The 22028-nt window shown below is 40.2% G+C and overlaps 1 protein-coding gene across 3 annotated transcripts in view; it reads left to right on the top strand.

The window, feature by feature from the left end:
* The window catches only part of GNB4 (G protein subunit beta 4), a 54542-nt gene that overhangs the window by 15446 nt on the left and 17068 nt on the right, over positions 1-22028 (top strand). Inside the window, exon 1 of one of the 3 annotated variants that reach the window (XM_072408143.1) lies at positions 5404-5426. The exons of the other annotated variants lie outside the window; for them this stretch is intronic. The gene's annotated coding sequence lies outside the window, so the exon portion shown is untranslated. Of the gene's footprint in view, positions 1-5403; positions 5427-22028 lie in introns of those variants that run through there. 3 annotated transcript variants of the gene reach the window in all.

Here is a 22028-nt window from a genome sequence, read left to right as displayed (position 1 = left end):
GAAGATTCCATAGCACATTTATTACAGAATATAAGATGCCAAATAATGCAGTTTAGTATTTATTAAAACATGAAATAAATGTTTGATTTGAATTAGTTCAAACACCTGAAACAGTTTTCATATTCAGCCTCTTGTATTATTCCTATACAGCAGCATTCAAGCTGTGGGAAGGTGAGGCAGTAGTAGGAGCTGACAAGAGAAGAGAGCAAAGGGATGCAAATGGGTATTCCTCGTTAAAATGCAATAGCAATCTGTGGTTATGCCGTTTGGCTACATAGAATTCAAAATAATTTGACAGGTAAGAGTTCCCTTTATATAAGTTTTTATTGCTTTTTGTGGTATGCCTGGATATTAACTTTAAACAATAACTTCAAACAAATCTGTAAATCTGCTTTTTCAGTTAGCAGTGATATTTGTTTTATTTATATTTCAAATTTTTTCGAACAAGCTATGTCTAAAAAGACAAATGTGCAGACTAAAGGTGTGCATAGACATCAGATGACAGTCTCCTGATAGTTTCGTGGACTGGATTGGTTGAGGATTTAAAAACTCTGAAGATGTGTTCTAGGGCAAGGCCATCCAACAGGCTGCTGTAGTAATACACACAGCAAAATACCTTGGTGCAGACTTGGCAGGAAACATCTGCAATGGGGCTATCATTGCCTTGGCCAGCTAAGATACTGACTGTATAAAGTGTCCAGGTATGCTTCTTCTAAATCCCCAGCTCACAAATCTGCAAGGAGAAAAAGGCTGCAGCCCGAGCCATGTAATGGGAAAAATGATGCAAAGGGACCAGGTGGATAAAGGTGGAAGGCTGCACGGCGCAGGTAGGGAGCTGGAAGAGAAAGGTTGTAAGAGACCAGAGATCTAAACTGCATGCCTTCCTCCCAGCCTACATTGCATGCCTCCCATTCATCTTACCCGTTGCTGTACAGTACAATCTTTACCTTGTCACCTGTAATCCAAGGCAATTTGTTGTTTAAAAAAGGGGGGGAAATGTTGTTTTAGATGTAGTCCTCCATTCAAAGTGCAGACACAAATATGACTCTTGGGCCCTTATGTTCCATTTTGAGCTTCCTCAGACAGGACACAGCGATCATCCAACTACAAGGAAATTGGGGTATTAGGGACACTTCTGCATGAAGCTGAGGGTCCCTTCATGTAGTGCTATAGTATGGTGTTTTAACCCGGGGAACGTTTCGAAGATGTGAATTTCCCTGAATAATTTCTTGTTCATTGTAATTCTTGGTGCTTCTTACCTACTTGACATTTTCATCAACCATTACTACAAAGTCAAACCAGGAGAACAAAGGTTTGGTTCAAGGATAAAGTCCTGCTTGGAAACTTACATATTCGTAATAAAGAATATTAACTACTGGACATGTGGCCCCAAATATGTCAACTGCTATGGCCAAACATCGCTATCTTTAATGTTTTAGCCTGCAGTACATTTTCCCAACAGGCATTGTGTTTGCCTACATGTCCAGTAGTTACATTACATTAGTATTTCAATCCGCAGCCTAGATGAAGTTCTTTTGCGTTTAGCGGTCTTAAAGAATAGCCAGAAGAAAAAACAGAAAGATAAGAACAACAGCATATATGTAAATCACACAAATTATTAAATTTGGATACAAAGGTGAGGGATCAAACAGATGATCGAAATGCTGACCTTACCAGGCATACACCAGCAAGATGTAGGTAGGCCTATAATACTGGATAAATAGTGAGAATTTCTGCATTACAATGACAATCAATTTACCTATTTTAATTTTCAGGGCCCCCTGGCAAAAAGTTTTCATGTCAAGTTGAACTTCAGCCCTGGTCGAAACTTTGTGATGGTTATAGAATGGCATCAGAAGAGAAAATATTGACATGGGTGATAAGTTTGCTTTGTGCACAGTCTTATGTGATGGTGCACTCAGTGGGTGTGTTCAAGACAGCCAGGGCTCATTCATTTTTTGATTAGACTAAACTATAAATTAAAATTGCTTAAAAATTGCTTAAAAATAGAACAAGCCATTTTGTACTATAATTAAATACACAATGTCTGATTTAGTCTGTAATCCAGGAATAGGATCATTCTGTTTATGCAATATCCCTTCAAGATCCATTACCAACGTGTTGAGTTGCTTACTGACTTAAAGTCAAATTACAGGTATTCCATGCAATAGGTCTGTATCTGGTGAGATTCCATTGTAGTCTAAACTGATGTAGATGTTGCTACCCAAATTAAGGCCAATCCTTTCTCCTGGAAAGGGGGTTACACTTTTTGGATGTAGGATCAGTTTAAATGAGCTAAATGCAGATGGCAAAGCTAATAGGGAGGTAATTGGGTAGGAACAGCTCATGGTAAAGGGATGCCATTATGGTAATATTCAGTGATCAGTGCTGAGCCGGACAGGAATCCAGAACTGCAGGCTTTGGAAGTGTTGCTATTGAGCTAAATTACATATAAAGGCTGGTTGGATAAAAATGCTGTGTTAGCTTTCAATTTTTTATCAGATAAAATCAAGGATCCTTTTATAATGGTCTAAACTATGTATTTCATTTGACTGTATGTGTGCTTTAATTATCTTATCCGGAAAAATATGCAAAATATGTAAACTATTTAGGATCACGTGCATTCCTCGCACTGACAAGGCCTGTTACTTCCATACAATGAAATACAGATTCAGAATAATTCCAGCATAGGCAGAGAAAAGTAAAATGTCTCTTCTGCAATATAACATGTTATACTGCTGACACAGATCTATTCCCAGTATAGTTCAGACAGCCAGTGCCAACCTTCCAGGAGGGGCAATGGGGGCTTTAGGAATGCTTAACCCTTTTGTTGCTTGGAGAAAAATATACTCGCTGGCAGAATCTGTATGGTTTATATTTATATAATTACCAGCTTCCATTCCCCACACACCTACCAACAAGGTCTTTTTTTTTAACAATGTACAGTGCATATGTGCCCTGATATAACCAGAAGAACATTGGTGCTATTTCCATCTATTAGAATCAATTCAAAATAGCATAACACGTTCACTATATTTATTGCTTCATATTTTTAATAGTGTAATAGTTCAATTTACAAGGTGAGTTTTTACCATCAGATTCTCTGACCTTTTTATTGCAGAGAGCAAAATAACAAATTGCAGGTGGAGATAAAATGACACGTGATAGAAACCAATATTTATTTTAAAAAACAAATATTTTGGCTCCGTACACATGTGCAATAGTTGTCATTGGAAAGGATCTTTCACGATTTTTCAAACAACAAAAGACTGCACGATGCATTAACGAGCCGTTCTACTCTATGGAGAGGGGAGGGGGAGAACGACGCTCTCTCTCCTTTATTTTCATTACGATGGTTCGCGGTTTGTGGATCTGCCAGGACGGATCCCATGAATGATGAGCGCTGTACACACGCCAGATTCGCGTCCAATATAGGCCCTGGGGCGATTATCGGACGTGTGTACGTAGTCTTTGATGTGAAAATTTTCATAGAGTAACCTTTGGTTGCTATGAATGCAGTTTACACAATCATTCTATAATTCACAAATTCAGTCAGTTGTCATGATACGTTTTCTGATCAGTCAATACTGATTGGTATAGGTACTGGATACTGTGCTTAACCATTATTAAGACTTTTAAATATTTTAAAATTGTCTTCTTGAAGATCACAGCTTAATTCATGAATTCCAAGGTGTGTGCGAAAATTGCAATACTAAATTAGTTGCATGTCTTTGCAAATTCAGTTTTATATAGAGTACACAGGTGTATTAGGGCTTCTGTTCCAGGTGGGTTTTGCATTCCAATACAAATCTATTGGATGGAACACCCGCTTGAAATATGTCTACTACATGGGTTTTCATCACAGGAGACTGCTATATCACTGGCCATCTACTCAAATAAACCCTTTCACATAAACCCTGATGCCTAACAATATAACAAAAATATTTTGACAATGTAAGAAAACATATAAATTGGCAGCATGTTTACAGATGATGGGTGGAGGGAGCTATTATAGCTCAGCTCAGGGAGTAAAGCTCTGCAGCTGGCTATACTGCAAAAAAAAAATAAAAAACTACTGCTTTAGGGAAGTACATCCCTGCAATATTTTAGAATCCCCACCCTGCAAAGGTACATTGCCCCTCATCTCATTTTGGTTTGTGGTTCTGACTCTGAATTCATAGGAAAGTCATAACTTTTGATCTAAATTTTTGTTTCATGTCTATAAAAGCCATTCGAAATACTGTGGATCCTTTTGGAACTTAGGACCAAGCTGTGGACACGCCTCAAAGTATGATTAAAGCAGAACTAACCTCAAAATAAAAAAACACACTCCCCTTTAATCCTGCAGGTCCCTTAATGGCGCTGGAGTTTCCCTTACTCTGGTCCTCCGTCGTCCTAGAATTCCTCTTCGTCCTGGCGTGGAGTAAGCGTTGGGGGCTGCCAACGGTCTTCTTTCTCCATCGCCTGATCTCACACTGTGCAGGTGCAAGATTGGGCGAAAGAGAGCCGATCTTAGTGCGTGAGATCAACATCTCTTTCTCCTTGGTAGAAAAAATGCCCCTTTTACACATAGCATATCAGGCATGCGCAGAAGGAGCAGCCAGGATGCATGACGGGTATCCCAGGAGGTTCTGTGCTTCCATTCAGATTGAGGCTGGAGAGGATACAACTTCATCAGTGAGCCTGGGTGATTCCAGGTTTGCTGGATCACCCAGGTTCACTGATAAGTATATCCTCTCCAGCTTTGGAGAGCTTTTATATATCAGGGCCATTGGTATGAGGACTACATGTACTATCCTAGAATTCAGCACCATGTTTAACCATTTCATACCTCGGGTACAGTTGTAAAGAGGCAACAGATTCTTTATTATAAATATGTGAAAATCCACAGTATGTGGATGAGAGGTCAATGTAAAGAAAGATCCAACACAACAGTAGTAGTGGTATTTTTAGTAAAGCATCAGACCAAAGAGTGACGCCAGCTTTTCAGGGCTGTGCTTTCCTTTCTCAAGGTAAAAACACACACAATATGGAGGGGCCTAATATACTGCGGAAACACATTTAGCTTGCTCCTTTCTGTAGGGTAGCACTTGGGTCCACACACATATGTCCGCCTTGTACAGCGGAGGAAGACATTCTCAGTTTTTCATTTTGGGTGCAATAATGTTAATGAACCTTTAACCTTATTGTTCAAATGTCTTTCTTTGGTAAAATGCTTTTTTTGCTCAGTGAGCCATGCACTGAAATGTATATTCCTTGCATGGCTGGATTTAATGCAGCGTACAGCATTGTGAGCAATGAACTGGTTAAGTTTCCTTTTTTAGTGACGCAGGCCTGTGAATCCCATGGCAACTGTCTGTCATGTGGGCTCAGCCTGTGTTGCAGAAGAAGAAGCTTCCTGCTGCTGGGAGTTGCTAGGCTTCAGTGTAAGTAGCATGGAAAATCTCTTACTGCTCAGATGACCTCCCCTATTTTGTCTGTATGTTTTATCTTTAGTTTAACATCCTGGAGGGGGTGGCTAGGTTCCTTATATTCATGTCCCAGGCTGCTTCTTGAGAATGGGAACTGAAGTCTAGGTAACTACAGCACATGTAAGAGCTCCTGGAAATATCAGAGCAAGAAATGTGATCATGGGGAGGCCTTTACAGTGCAAGATATCCAACATTACTGTTACTGGCAAAATATATTCATTCCTTTACATCTCCAAACTCGGCAGTAGTTGTAGCTCTTATTTATTTTACAAACAAGCGCCAAGTTTGTTTAGTGTGTCTGTAAGCAAAGATGGTATGACAGGGCCGCTACTCCTCTTGTGCTGTGTATGTAATAGCTGGTGTATGAGATCCGTAATTCATAGCCTTTTTCTACTATACAGTGCTAAGGAATATATTGGGGATTTTTAAATCAAAGAATGGTTGTTTAAATGAATGTGAGGCTCGCGGAGACACGTGCAATGGTCTCATACAATAATCGGCTCAGGGTTAATATCGGATGAGAATCTGGCGTGTGTAGAGCGATCGTTGTCCATCGTCTGATTGACCGTCCTGGATTCATGGACGAGGAACTATCATAAAGTGAAGGGGAGAGGTGCCGCTCCATCGTTCTCTCCCTCCCCAGAACGGTGCTGTATGTACAGCGCTCGTTCATGCTTCGTGTAGTCGTTTGTGAATCGTGAAAGATCCTTTGCATGTGTGTATGCAGCCTAAAATGTTATACAGATTGCAGCTTGTTTTGTATTATAAATAAATTGTATTTTAAAATAGCCAGCATATTTTGTAGTGCTGTACAAACAATAAGATCTTCAGATGATCAACCTGTATACTTGGGTACAAACCATGGCACATGAGTAAAAGTGGACCCTGCCAAACCAAGCTTGCAATCTAAGATGATCTTGCAGTGCTATGGTTGAAGCTTCGCACAGAAGATTAATCATGTGATTTGGAGCACTGGCGATTCTGTGTGCTACTCATGCAGCTGCAAGATTATTCTCTTGAAATTAAGCTTTCAGCTACAGTTCAACAATTATCTTCAGTCCTAGAAACTGACTTTATAATGGTTTTAATTACATACTTGTTCATTTGCAAAATTGTAGCATCTACCACATATTTGTTGTCAGATTGTTAAAATGTACCATCAGTCAGCTGAGAAATATTCCCGTCTGTAGACGGTCATCCATACATTGAAGCATTTTGATATTTACACAAATCCTCAATAGAGCCATCCCACTGCTTGCATCAGGTTTGGAGGCACTTGAGAAGATTACTAAAGCAGGGTGCTGTGGGGGTTCAGGATGCTAGAACCATAAACATGCTGTAACTTCGTCCCAGCCACAATCAGCCTGCATTGCAGAGAGAATCAGAGCAATTAAATAAATGTATTACTGAGTATAGGATAAGTTAAAATGATTTATTAATGAAAATAGAACACACAATATAAGCATATTAAACCTCAGCTTTAACCTTTTTACTAATACAGACCCCAAATCGACTGCCTTTATATATCCCTGCGTATATTGGCGCTTTATAAATACTATTTAATAATAATAATACCCTTTTCTCCAAAGTGTCACATGGCCATCATCACTGGTTATGTAATGTACCAGTATAGCTTGGTTTAAATTTACCTTTGGCAAGCTAGATACTCACAAGGAATTTTCATTTGTATTTGTTTAGTAAACCACAAATACATAAAACTTGTATTGAAAATCGAGGTACAGTTATGGTCAATGTTGGTCACATGCTATTTAAGTCAAGTGTACTTCCACACTAATATTTCATGTTCATAGCAAAAACTGCTGTTAAATTTGTTTTTGTTTACATTAGGAATATCCCAAGGGGTATTTTTACACCCGTTTAAAAATCCCAACAAACGAACAGCCTGATTTATTAAAGCTCTCCAAGGCTTGAGAAGATACACTTTCATCAGTGACGCTGAGCCAGGATTCAAAACATTTGCTAACAAATAGCAAATTACTTTGAAGAAATCCATTCCAGGTTTTCTGGATCACGCAATTTCACTGATGAAAGTGTATCCTCTCCAACCTTTTGAGAGTTTTAAAAAATCAGGCTCAAAGTGTCAATTTAGCTGACTTGGCTGGGAGAAACTGAAGTTCCTCTCAGCCACAAAAGTATGATCCAGATCTAAAGGTATGTATGTATGTATGTATGTATGTATGATGATGATGATCAATACAAGGGGACCAAACCCATTGAAATTTGACCATCAAATCATTGAGAATAGCCCATGTTTTTTTCCTAGCAAAAAACAAGACCTCTTGTGTTTCACTAGGCCAACTGAAGGAGCTGAAGACCACTAACCTGACTATATACCAATCCAGCAACAGCTTAATGTTATATTCAATTGGTAAGATAATATGATACAGTGGGCTGTGTCTGTGTCCATTCCTCCAAGTCCAGCGGTACTCCAAGATCCCCCTCCCAATGATGTACATAAGTAAGCAGTAAAGGAGCTTTCCCTAGCAAAAGGGAGCTAAAGATTGTTGTAATTACAGCTTTAGAATGGTAGCCAGAAGTTTGACATCAAGCTTTTACAGTGAAATAACTTGATAATTGGACTATACAGTAGTATTTGGATCTGGTTTTTGAACCATGCAAACGGGAGCCTCCGGCGTGTCTTCACCCATTTAGCCATCCCACAGAAGAGCATTGTATGAGCAGACTAAATAAGGAGGTAAAACATCAGCATATTTTTTATAATACAATGTGCAAAACCAGAGATCGCCAAACTCCGGCCTTTAGGGCTGGGATTAGGTTCGAACAAACTCCTGGAGCCGCATGCAGCTCTTGGGCATGCAGCTCTTGGGGCTCCTCTTGCTGTGACTTCCTGAAAGGAATTCCCTCTCCTCCGCAATGCATACGGAGGAGAGGGAATGTTCCCTATTTACCCCGGCGGTGGAAGTGTTAATGGTTAACAGTTTTTTCTAAGAAGTCCACCGATATGGAAGGTGGAAGAAGTTAGCCAAAAACATCAATATAGAGGGCTAACCAAAGGGCGGGGAAACTTGATAAAGTTTGTGCAACTTCTGAAACTCCTTAGTTGGGTTTCTTGTGTGATCTAAGCTAATAAATGTCAGAAAACTAGGTTTGATCTGGGCAATGTAGCCTGCTCACTAGAAGAGTGTGTGTTTTTTCCCCACAGATTTAATATCTGTTTGGCAATAATCCCCTTTCCTGAGATGATGGGGGTTCCCTGCATATAATTGGGATACCACAGGTGTTGGACAACAGCAATTGTAAAAAAGGTATTTGCTTATTCTTGGGGAATAGTATGGGACAAAGGGAGCTTTGGCTATCATTAATGTTACCCACCAGTGTTAGATATCTACTCTCAAGGTCAGCTAATTGATTGTCAAAGAGAAAAGGAATATTCTTATGTAAACCCCTTCACCCTGCCTTGTTGCTTTGTTAAGATAGATGTTAGCCAAGTACACCATATGGTAGGCGGCATGGAATTATCATGGACAGGAAGAAGATAAAATCATCTCTTGTAGACACACAACATCTGACCTAAAGATATTAAAACAGTACAAGGCTTAAGATAAGAGGTGGTCAGACAAAAATCATGGGATGACATGATTCTAGACTGAGAAGTGAGCGAGAACCTTTAAAAAAAGGTGAATAATTACTCTGAGAGAGAGGAGGAGGTGGCAGTGTCTATACACGGGAGAGCAATACGGAATATAGGAAAAGAAAGGCCAGGGATAAAGGTGAAAAACACAGTACCAAAAACAGAGCAATAAAGAAAACTGAGGTAAGCAGCTGGGGACAGAGCATTAGAATATGGGGTTGGGGGCCAACATTAAAAGGTACAAAAAAAGTCCTAACACTGTACAAGCATAAGACAGTCAATGGGCTAGTTAATGGAAAATACCCCTAGTAGACCTAAAGAAACATGAATCATGTGACATGATAACAAATAATAGCATTAGTATAAATAAAATAAAAATACTTACATTAGAAATGCCAGTGTCAGTAAGGCTAGGAATCCCTGTTCAACAGAGTATTTCTAACCTAGTAAACCAAGCACATGAGAAGTAGAAAGAAAAGCATAGGGGAAGACAATACTTGGTGGTAGCCACAAGAAGGTTAAAAAATGTAAAAAATGGGGTAGCATAGGGAGCTACTAGAGAGGGGCAGAAAAAAAAGAAATGACCACGCTTCCAATACTCTGAGGGATAAAGTGTGAGAAGGTCTCCCAAGCAAAACGAACAGTAAACTTTAAAAATGAAGAACACAAAAGAGCCTGAGGGGTGTAGGAAATAACGGGCAGCTCCGGGTAACAGGGATGGGTAAATAGCTAACTTGATTATATTACATCACCTAGATAGACCTGGTAATTCTGAGAAAAACCCAGGGTATTTCATAGTGCTGGTGGTATCCACACTACAAGGCTAGGGTTGTTCATTTAACAGTGAAACTCCATCAATAACAAATCTTTTGATCAAGTGGTCCTTCTTAGCGGAGTTCAAGTCTTAGTTTGTGTTCTGGGTTTTGATGTAGGTGAAAGGCTTTAATAATGTTATCAAATACTTACTGCCAATTTAAAACTAGTTTCAGAGATTCCCAACATATTTATGTGGTCATCCTATCCTGATGTGAATCTGGGGGGATAGAGGGGAATAATAGGTATCTTTTGTTCCATTTGAGTGTTAAAACACCAGTACTGGATAATAGATCTCCTATGGTGCCCAATATTGCTTGAGGGAGGGGAGTTCAGGGCATCCATTATTTAAGTTTATGTGAGGTCTGTGTCTAAAAAGGCTTTGTCATACTAGGTTTACAGTGGGGAGAGATGCCATCCAAAGGATGTAACACAAGTCTTGAAGGCATAGAGATTTTGAGGGAACCAATGGAAATATATTTGCAGTAGAGGGGACTGTGATCCCATTATAAACGTGTCCTTTTAAAGGCAGAGTCTCTGTGTGAAGCGGCCAACATTGGCAGCATATGCCTTGTGTGTTTTCAGTCTATCCTAGATTATCTAGTAAAGAAATGGTAATATGTAGCAAATAGAGTATGTTTGTTTTAGTAGTGCTAGTGTTTCCAGCCACACACCTTTAGACGTAGGAATAGGGTTCAGTAAATACTATTCTTTCTCCTACAGTGGACATCAGTGTCAATTCACACTGGTTAGAGAATTTTTGGTTGTATAATACTTTCTACTTTAAGTAGACCTGAGGAATGCTTGAGGTGTCCTAAATTATGAGTACAGTCTGACCCTATATGACAATCTAGAATATAGAGAGTTGGACTCTAGTGGGAATTGATTGAGCCAGAAGGGATTAGCATTTCATATATTGCTCCTGGGGAAGATCTGATCAGAGGGGAGTAATCCAAGAGACCCCTGGGGTACATGAATGTAGCAAAAATAGGATATTGCCCAGTACTTGAGTAAGTTCTAAGTAAGGTCCTCTGGGTATGTTGGTATGTTGTTAGTAGGTTGGTAGTAGGCCTATAGAAACCCTAACTGAATAACATTTTTCGTATTGAATAACATTGTATATAGTGAACAAGTGTCATTTTTATTTAGGAAGGTACTGTTTTTATCATCATCTTTTTTACATCCTTACATCTTTTTGCATTTTGCCCTTGATGGTGACAACAGGGGAACATGTCTACACAACGATTACCAGGGCTATTATAGTCTCCACTGGAAACACATGCGATAGAATAACTACACAAGAAAGAAATTTGCTGACAAGGTGTTGGCACTTAACAGGAAGCACCTGAGCAATGCTCTTTAATAAAATATGCAGATTTGTTGTACAGTACAGGTAGTTCCCGGGTTACATATGAGATAGGGACTGTAGGTTTGTTCATAAGATACATTATTTTAATTAATGCAATTAGGACAGATGTTTGTCTAAACATATTATTAGGCAGCGTGGTGTCAGTTACTGTGTAAAATCCTCAAGCTGTGTTTAGCAAAAAATTTCTTCTGCAAGTCATGCAAACTGCCCCCTCCCCCCATGAAGCCTCCATCCTGCACACAAGTGAGCAGGGAAGCCCCGTTTGTATCTAGGAGTCGTCTGTATGTCGGCTGTCCTTTACTCAGGGACTACCTGTATTGCAAAATTAATTATATGCTGGTTATGCATGGAATACTACATTGTTCATACTTGCAGCACTTACTTACACTTCTGTTCTGTAAATCACTCAACTATACATCTGAACTTGTCCATGCCACAAAACATTGTGAAGGATTAATGTTTAAATGGATTTGTTATCAATAAACAACAATCTGGTTGTTTTGAGATTCAATAGATGTATACCTCCCTAATCTATGTAATCCCTGAAAGGTTTGCATGGTAAATACAGCATGTTACATCATGAGATGCATTATTATATTTGGATGTATAATGAATGTTGTACATGTGTTATTGTCCTGAATTATTTGGGTATTTTCTTAGCTTTTCTATACACCAAGTAACACAAAAGTGGAATATGTAAGTGAATAATTCAAAGGGTAAAATTCTAATTGTTTTTTTTTTACTAATAAAAGGAATTGTGTGATGTGTTAAAAAATCAACATGTTTCTAATATTATCATTGTATTTAAACTATTGCAGAACTAAAGGGGGGTTTTCTAGGTTTTAGTGTTGATACACACACTGGGCCTGATTTATTAAATCTCTCCAACACTGGGAAAGAAAGACTATGATAGGTTAAGCTGGGTGATCCAGCAAACCTGGAATCGATCTGGTCCAAAAATTAAGACATTTTTTCCAGTCCTGGAAAGCTTTAATAAATCAGACCCAATGACTCTAGTTCTGGTTTCTTTTTACTTAAGCATAAATAAGAAAAAAGTCAAAAACCTTTTTTTTTTCCAGGTTGAAATTTTTTAATGTTAGGATGTATAGTAGTTTTGCTTTACCTTCAGTAGTGGATTAGAATGCACCTATTTTCATTATGGGAAACTCCATATGCATCACAATCACAAAACCCCAGAGATCAATAATAATAATATTAACAGTATTTATAAAACACTGAAATATTATATAGCGCTGTACATTAAATAGGGGTTGCAAATGACAGGCAGATACAAACAATGACACAGGAAGAGGAGAGGAACCTTTTACAAAAACAAAAAACAAAAACACTTACATTCTACCATTCCCACAGTAAAAATGGAACTACTTGTCAAAAACAAAAATGCTACAAAAATTGCTGGCAGGTCCTATAGTCCAGAGTTGCAGGCTGAGATGACATAACTCACTTCCATGCATCTATCTTAAGCCATCTTTACTGGCCAGGCCGAGATAACGTAACCCCTGCACATGCCCATGGGAGTTCAGATACCTGACATTATTATTACACAGTATTATTACATGTATGCATGTATATTACATTATTACATTTATTAATAAATGTATGTATGGCATGTCCTAGCATTCTGCAGCTCAGTGGAAAAAATGGTGAACAGGCAGGTATGTTTTATTGAAGAAAGAACTGTCCCTTCCCAAATAAAAATCCTGCATGTTGACTGTTTTGAAATTTGGAACATCATCAGCAAGGACAGAAAAACTGGTCAGGGTTGAAGGAAAGATGAACGACATATAGTGGAGAACTCTTGAAGAAAACCTGTTTCAGTCTGTCAGAGATTTGGGACTGAGATCCTTTAGGACATTGACCGTAAACATATTGCTGAAGTTACACTGGTGAGGTTTAAAAGGATTTCAATGTGACTTTGATGGATTACTACTTGTGTATCTATTTTTCTCTTCATTATTCTTTGTCTCACTGCTTTAAAAATATACCCTTAAAGTGGTAGACAGGTTGTGCAAAGCAAAAGGTGCTAATACCCCAAAAATCCATTTCCAGATTTCAGCAGACATTAAACTTGTGCACAATTACTTTTACTTTTTTAGGTGTTGAAATCCCTGTACCAATACCTGGTATGTCTAATAAATAGAACATCTCATGTCATTTGTTTTAAATGCGTGACGTGCAGATACATAATTTCTTTACGCAAGATTTAGAAAAGATTTATTTTTTTCAATATGATAATTACTTTGTCAATGAAACAAAAGGCATGCCCATCAATTTTCCACCAATAATCTGCCCAATTGTAAATATGTTTTTTTTTTTAATATGATCAAAATAAATTGATTTTAATAAACTTTAACATCTGGAAATGTTGCATTGTGTATGGCCAGTTTTAGGTAGACTGCACGTTGTGCTGTGGTGGTATTGCGTGTTACCATGACATACGTTAAGGTGCAGAGCCATTGATTTAGAATGGTGCTACAGAGCAAATATAACCCATGCATTATTGCCTGCACAAGTATTGAGGGGCTTATTTTGTTCTAGCTGCATAAATACGTGCATCCTTGTCATCTGAACATAGTTCACAATAACAATTGCATATAATTGAAGTCTGTATCTTAAAAAACAAAACAAAAACTGAAACTCTCCCAAAACCCATTCTCTAGATTTTATTTTTAATCACTTCTTAAGCTCTTTTTTTACTCAACAGATTCTGCCATCTATGTGGCATGCCAGTGGTGCTTCCATCACTAATGTACACACATCAGATGATTCTCAGGCGATATAAACTGTCGGGCTCATTTAGGACGAGAGTCTGACATGTATACAGAGGTCGTCCAACGTCGTTTATGGATCCGTTCTGAGAAGATGAACTATCACAATGGAAGTGAAGGGAGGAGAAAGCATCGGGGTGCCGCTCCCTCATTCTCCCCCCTGCCCTTCCCATAAAACAGAATGGTGATGTATGTACAGCGCTCATTCCTCATCTTTCAGTCTTATGACAATAATCAAGCATGTGTATGTAGCCTAAGGAGTGCTATACAGTGGCGCAGTGTGTCCCATAGCTGGGCACCTCTATGGATTGTCACCTTCTAGAACCCTAATAGCACATTCCAGGAGGACGATTTTACCAATGGGTGAAGGGGTGTCGTCATTCACGTGTACATAGGACAGTATGTTCAGTTCAGCTCTGGTTGTGACAGAAATCACTCTTGTTTGATTATAGATTTCTGCAATCATTCAGTAAATATAGCAGCTTTCAAAGAAATCACAAGACACGTATGTGCTGCCAAGATTGTCTGCCACTAATTAGACACAATTGCAGCATTGCTTAGTCGTGTCAGATTAATGGAGGATCATCCTGGTAAAAGGGGGGCAATTCTGGCAATCATCAGAAAAACTGACTGATTGTGAAAATCCCCAGTCACATACAAGAAGCCCCCTTCTCTGGGGAAAATAGCGCTCATACAACGCCTGGCCCTGATAACATTGGCAGCAGGGTACGTTCACCCGTGTGAGGGCGGCCTTACATTTCCCTGGCATGTATGTATAAAAAATCCCTGCACTCTTTATTGTACTGCCAACATTTGTGCTGGGCGTTTGAGATTTTTCCTGGCTGTCACTTTCGATCAATATTAGGATCATAGTTACAATGGTTTATTAACTTTCAAGGTATTATCCACTTGTTTGCTATTCAGCTGGTATTACCATCACTTTCACAATTATATCGCATTGAACCATCGGTTGGTAGATTTCAAAATGGGTGGACATAAGGAAGTGAAAAGGGGCCCTGGACTCTCCTTGGTCAACAGGGGCCCCAAATCGGTTCTGCACAGGGGCCATTGGGCTAAGTCTGCCACTGATAGTTACCCAGTCAGTGAAAATAATTCCACGCCTGATTGTAAATATGATTCCTATTCTGATCAATGTATTTGATTGATTTGCTGATCAGGAAATGTTGCAATTATGTATGGGCAGCAGGCTGCACACTGTGCTGGTATTGTGGCATAACGCACGGTAATGTGCAGCGTTATGTTTGCTGCAGAGCCATTGATTTAGAATGGTGCTGGGACAAATATACCCCATGGGTTACCCCGCATATTCAGGGGCTTATTCTGCATTCTGGATCTTTTCTGTTTATCTTGGTAGTTATGGAGACACGTGTTATATATGTAGAGTACACACTATTACCCTGCTAGTTGCTAGGAACACACACGTCTGTCTGGGCTGACAGGACAACATGATAGAAAGGAAGCCTTCTCTAGTGTATGTTCTCCTCCCCTTCGCGTTACTTGGTAGCGTCCATTCTCTTGGTACGGGCGATACCATTCGTGTGTAGAGGGGTGTGTAGACGTCAGGCTCCCGCGCTGGCTGTGTGCACTCGGACTGGGAGCGGTAGAGCTGGGAACACGCAGGGTTTATCGGAGGTGGCAGAGACGAGATGTGCAGGCTGGGGACACGGGGCTGCCATTTCCTGTAGTGACACATTGGAAGGAATCACCCCTTCTCCTCGGTGCCTTTGGTTCGGGTCTGGGTGTGGCGGATCGCGGGGCCGTGTGATACAGTCATCACCATCACCCCCTTCTATCCTCCGCCTTCCTCATTACCATCATCATCACCACCCCCATCATCCTCTTCCTTCCTTCTTCACTGCTGCACCCTGCCTCATCACCATCACCCCTATCATCCTCCTTCTTCCTCACTGCTGCACCCTGCCTCATCACCAACCTCATCATCCTCCATCCTCACTGCTGCTGCACTCTGCCTCTTTCCCATCATCACCCCTATCATTTTCCTCTTTCCTCACTGCTGCTGCACCCTGCCTCTCCCCTATCACCACTATCATCATCCTCCTCCTTCCTCACTGATGCATCCTGTCTCTCCCCCATCATCATCACCATCACCCCAATCATCCTCCTCCTTCCTCACTGCTGCGCCCTGTCTCTTCCCCATCATCATCATTGCCACCCCCATTCCCCTCTTTCCTCACTGCTGCTGCACCCTGCCTCTCCCCCAACACCACCATCATCTCCATCATCATCACTATCCTCCTCCTTCCTCACTGCTGCTGCACCCTGCCCCTTCCCCACCACCACCACCACCACCATCATCATCATCATCATCATCCTTTCTTACCATCATCCTTCCTCAGTGGTGCTGCACCCTACCTATCCCCACCATATACGTCATCATCATCTCCTTCCTCGCTGCTTCACCCTGCCTCTTCCCACTATCACCATCATCCTCCTCACCCTGATCATCAGTGCTGCTGTGCTGAGGATCCACTATTCCCCTCTATCATCACTTCTGACCTGAGCACTTTCATTCCTGCCTGGACTGTCCAGCTTTACACTTCCCTGCCTGAGTTGTTATCAACCTCCTCTTCTGCATAGAGCCACGTTTATTTCACTGCCCTCTAAATCTCACATTATTTGTCAATCCCACCATTCCTATTTTTGTCTTTTTCCAAAAATATAATTTCCCCTTAGTTTTTTTCCCCCCATTCTCACCATCAATATTCTTTTCTTATTCTTTATTTTCCCTCCAATACCTCCATAATTGTTCTCTTTTCCTTCCCAAAGTATTTTATCCCATCCCTCTATATTTCTAATCTTCCCCCTACCAAAGCCTCTTCTTACTCTCGCTTATCCTCCCCAAAATCTGTTCTCTCCAATCCCACCATGATTTATTCTCCTATTACATCCCACTTTCACAATCACTGTTTTTCTTCAGAAAGTCAATTCTGCCCAATCCGGCTACCATTCTCCAATGCTTCCAATTCTCAACATCACTATTCATTTCGTCTCAATGTCTTTTCTACCTATTCCCACTATAATTATTCTCTTCTCATTTCCAAAATCTGCTCAATCCCACCATCATTACTTTCTTCTATTTCCAAAAGTCTGTTTCTCTCATACGTATCATTGTTATTCTATTTTTCCACATCCCTCCGTCATTCTCTTCTCCATTACCAAAATCATTATTTTCTTTGTACCCCTCTCTATTTCTACCACCCCCCCTCCACTCCAAATTATATTATCCAGTATTCTCTTCTTCTTCCCTGGGAATGTAACGCCACCATACCCCACCATACAATGCCACCATACTTATATTTGTCTCCTTCCTAAAATCTATTCTTAACATTCCCTCCATCAATATTCTCATCCCCTTCCTAATCATCCCCTTCCTATCAATATTATATTCTCCATTGTCAATATTGTTAATCTTTTTTTTCTAAAAAGTCTCTTTCATATTCTACCATCATTCTTCTTCCAAAAGTATATTCTCCCCATTCCCACCAGCATTATTCTCTTCTCCTTCTTTAAGTCTGTCCACCCGAATCCCACCAAAATGATTTCTCCTCCCCATTCCCACTATCATTATTCTATTCTCCTCCATGAAGTCTATTTTCCCCAATCCTAACATCATTTTTTTCTTTCCCCAGTTTCCAAAATCTTCATTTTTTTATGTAAACTAAATGAAATGCATTGTAGGGTCACTGCAATATTTTTTCCAATGCAAAGGAAGGTTTTGTTGGCCCTCTGCCACCAAAAAAAAAAATCCATAAAAGGGACTTTCCATTTGTATAGTAGGCTTGCTTTGTTTCTTTTAACAGCAGCACACTATGATGTGTCAAAAAGTTATGTATTGATCAGAAATACAGCTTGTTCTTTTTTCCAGCAAACTGAAGCCATAGGACAAATTGTTTCTTGTGTTGCCAAGCACAGAGCCTATTGCTTCCTGAATAAATAATCACTAAAGCATGATGCTTAGTAGGCCTGAAGGTACAAAGTGATTGTGTCTTCTAAAAGTTTCATGCTGCAGGACCTTGTTTTTAGGATGTGGTCTTTCAGGCTGTAATTGTTACCTTTGCATTTAAATGTACCCATAGACACAGATACATGCAATTAACTCCTCAGATGAATGATCTTTGATGGTGTACATAACGGCATGAAGAGTAATGCTAATCCATGAGACCGTCACATACTCAATCATACGTCTGCCAGATATAATAATGAAAAGGAGGAGACCAAGTCTAGAGTGCAGTTACCTGTGCTTTAGTCTGCATTCATGAGCAGAACGCAGAATGAATAGAGGAATGACCCTTCACCGCCTTTGCTGTGCACTTACTGTCCAATCCGCAGCTGATTTACTTGTTAGACTTTCTAACTGGTTGTGTTGGGGGGTGCAAACTGTTAGGAATGTTTTGTAGATCACTGGTTATATACCTGCAGCTGCTTGCTTACCATAAGGCCAAATGCCAGGCTGTCCTGCAAAGCTCTGACATCTCAGGGAAGGGTTCTTTCTGTCATTTACATATTTATAATTCTGTACTTCCACTCTTATCCGTGGCTAATGAAATGGCACCTCTGAGTCCTGTAGCAGTCACAGGCTGGGACAATGGCATATGATAGAAGACATCTGACAAATACAGGAGTGCCAATGTAAAGGAGTCTTACAGACAGTGCAGCCCAACTTCTACCATACTAGCTATGTAGTATGGTAGAAGTTCTGTATTCTGTTCTGCGTTCTAAAAGATTATTCTCCCCATCTTTACCATGATTTTGGAATGAATAATTGACCTCACAAAACCCACAATCCTCTTCCCTAAACCTGCCCCAAGAGTTGTGTTCTCTACCAGGAAAGAAGCACTCTGTGTCCTTCTCCCTGGTCATCTCCTCAATAATTTGACCTCACTAAAATAATAATCTGTTACTTTAAAATGCCTTTTCCATAAAACATTACTTTGAATAAAATCATTTAACTTGTCTTCAGCATTGCCATAGTCTCCTAAATTTCCTATGTAAAATCGGATGTCTTCTCTGCCAGCTATTCATCAACATTTTCATTCATCCTCTTCCGGGTATCTGTCCTTGTCATGATCTTCCCATTGGGTATATCTGAATCAGGGGTAGGTGGGTGACAACACTTACCAATAAACCCCAATTTCAAATGCCATTTAGTAATTAGGTTCATAATTGAATACCTAAAACTAAATGAAAAGTTCTTATAGGTCAGTAAGGTGTAAGTATGTAACACTCAGGAAGAACAATACATTCCTGACTAGGTCTCAGCATCCCTGCATTACAGAGTGTTTACATGAGAAGGTCAGGACTTGTAGTCACAGGATGTAGGTAGTGAGAAAAAAAAGAGGGGAGGGTGTATATTTTTATAGGTTCATAGCTACAGGTAATGAGCATTTCAATTGAAAAAGTTGATAAGAAATTTTCTTCTATTTTTGTCTTTAGCAATAAAAACTTTGTTTCTCAGGCAGTTACCTGTGGGGTAGTTTCAGTTTTGCCTCCACATTGAGACATAACATGCGGCCCGTAGGCTGGAATAGGGTCATTTCTGGATGCCTGCCAAGCACTTTTTTTAAGCTGTAACAGTGTTTTGGAAGCATTTGGATAACAAATGTTACTATTTCCTGTGCAAGACCAATACAAGACTAGAAGGCTAATTCTGTGGTTTTCCAGCTTTCACAAAATAAAATGAAAAAGAAAACAAAACAAATCCAAACACTCCTTATTCCTGGGTGCCCAGGAGCAGTTACCACACAGCTAATTGACCTCCTGTCTGAATATGGCTGTAGCTTGTAATAATGTAACTGCCTGCCAGGACAGTGCAAGGAACTAGGTTTTTATTTATTATGTTATTGTTAACATCCACATTTTTATATGCATGCATCTCATCTGGTTGGCTTTTAGTCCTTCCCTCTTACAGTTCTGCTGTATAGGAGATTAAGAGGTCAAATTCTGGTGCTAAAGTGCAGTGTTCAACCCTGAATTTTATTTAGACTGGGTGGGAAGTAATTGTATGTGGGTGGCAGCCCCTGTTTTGTGACCCAACTCTTCAGTAAGCACCCAAGAATAGCCTGAACCCAATCTCTGGCCACATCTGCAGCCATGTCTATGGGTATATATGGGCAGACTATATCCTGATGTACCGTCATGGGAAACCAGAGGCAAACTCATCAGTGCACCAACACAAACCAGATCCGACACATCTTTCTCCTGAACACCGCACACAATGTGCAGTACTTTGTGTTGTGGTGAGTTGCAACCCAGGTGTGATGCAGTACATTGTGGTAACGTGTATCATCGCTTCTTCATAGGGCAACTCATATGATTCATTCCATGAAAGTGTTTGTTTATTCATTTTGTGTGGATTATGGAACATGCACATATTACCCTAATATATGGACCTGCTGTGTATCCTATTAATCTAATAAAAATGTCCATTGATACTCTGCCACCCCATAATATCACTATACCCTATTCTGCTCTCTTCCTACCTGATGGAACCATTGTCAATGCATTACAGTGCATTGGGGGAAATGTTTAGGTGTTTGTGTTGTCTGGATTCAATGGGAAAATGTAGTGGATTTTCCGCATCCGTTTGAGATTCTTCTGAGAATACTTTGAAAGTTCTTTTGACTTGCTTCTGCTGTCTCTGCATTTCCATAGGCTTGTATCAGGAGAGAAATGGTTCAGAAATGAACAAATCATGACTTTGGCTATACAGGGCTCTGATAAGGCCATACTAAGCTGACTGATTTTAAGCCCTCCTCACTCTAAAATGTTTTTGGATGTACATATGGGTTGATGGTTGAGCGTTCTAACATGAGTCCATGGGATGTAAGGATTTGGGCCATTTTAACAATGGCAAAAATCTGATGGCAAGATGACTGCGGTGGTCAGTACCTATCAAAATGTGGTCCAAGGTAGGACAACCAGTGACACCAAAGGCACATTGATGCTCATGGGGGGGAGAAGACCACCCACTCTGTACTACAATAGCATCTCTAGGGATCTGACAATTATTAGGGAAATGTTATGTCAGAGAAAGGTGTTATGTTAAGGTGGCATAGGCTAGACAATTAGAGTTCCCATGTTATCCTCTGTTCAGTGTTGATAGCATCTACGATGGCCATGTGAGCCTTGGAACTGGACCATGGAAGAAGCTGGCCTTTTATATTAAGTCACATTTACTTTTAGATCATGTGGATTCTGCTATGTCACTTACCTCAGACGGGGTGACCTGGAACTTATGTGGGAGGAAGGCAGGCCAGGGGAGGCAATGTGATGCCCTGGGCAATGTTCTGTACCTTGGAGTCCTGACATGTATGTGGATGTTACTTTGACACATACCACTTGCGTAAAGATTTTTGCAGACCACTTATACTCCTTCGTTGCAATGCAATGCAATGCTCAACCTAGAATGTTTTTAAGCTGGGTGGGAAGAAATTGTAGGTGGGTGGCAGCCTCTGTATTGTGACCCAACTCTTCAGTAACCACCCAAAACTGCAATGGTAGTGGCCTCCTTAGAAGAATAACTCACCCCACCTTATCTTTTTCTCAGCAATTTAGCATAGGATGAACTAAAACTGGTTTTCATAATGTGAATAGGGTGTATGATAAAAACACCCCTGCAAAGTAATATATAATCCAAACAGCTAATATTATTATTATTATTAATAACCACCCGACCGTTAAACCCGAACTTTTCTCACTGTTTAAATCCCCTCACTTACCTGGTCCCCGGTGCGATGATCCGTTCTGTTCCAGCGTCGATCACTAAAAAGAAATACTCACCTTCTCCCCGCAGCTTCTCCGGACACGTCTTCTTTCTTCATCCGGCGAGTGCAGTGACGATCACTGGGGTTTCCCGGTGATGTCGCTGCATGCGTCGGTGGAGGCGGGGCAGGAAATTCAAAATCCTTTGCATTGAACTCAATACAAAAAAG

Source organism: Pyxicephalus adspersus, chromosome 4, assembly GCF_032062135.1.
Source record: "Pyxicephalus adspersus chromosome 4, UCB_Pads_2.0, whole genome shotgun sequence".
NCBI lineage: Eukaryota > Metazoa > Chordata > Amphibia > Anura > Pyxicephalidae > Pyxicephalus > Pyxicephalus adspersus.
This window is presented reverse-complemented; position numbering and strand designations above follow the sequence as displayed.